We start from the raw sequence: 244 nt of genomic DNA on the forward strand, positions 1-244 counted from the left end.
CACGTAACGAGTGAGAAAGAGAGAGAGAGAGGGAGAGAGACAGAAAGACAGAGACAGAAAGAGGGAGAGACAGAGAGAGAGGGACAGAGAGAGAGAGACAGAGAGAGAGGGACAGAGAGACAGACATAGAAAGAAAAAGAGAGTGAGAGAGAAACAGACAGAGAGAGAGAGAAAGAGAGACAGAGAGAGACACAAAGAAAGAGAGAGAGAGAGAGAGAGAGAGAGAGAGAGACAGAGAGTGAGA

The sequence above is a fragment of the Etheostoma cragini genome, chromosome 7 (assembly GCF_013103735.1).
Source record: "Etheostoma cragini isolate CJK2018 chromosome 7, CSU_Ecrag_1.0, whole genome shotgun sequence".
NCBI classification, from domain to species: Eukaryota; Metazoa; Chordata; class Actinopteri; order Perciformes; family Percidae; genus Etheostoma; species Etheostoma cragini.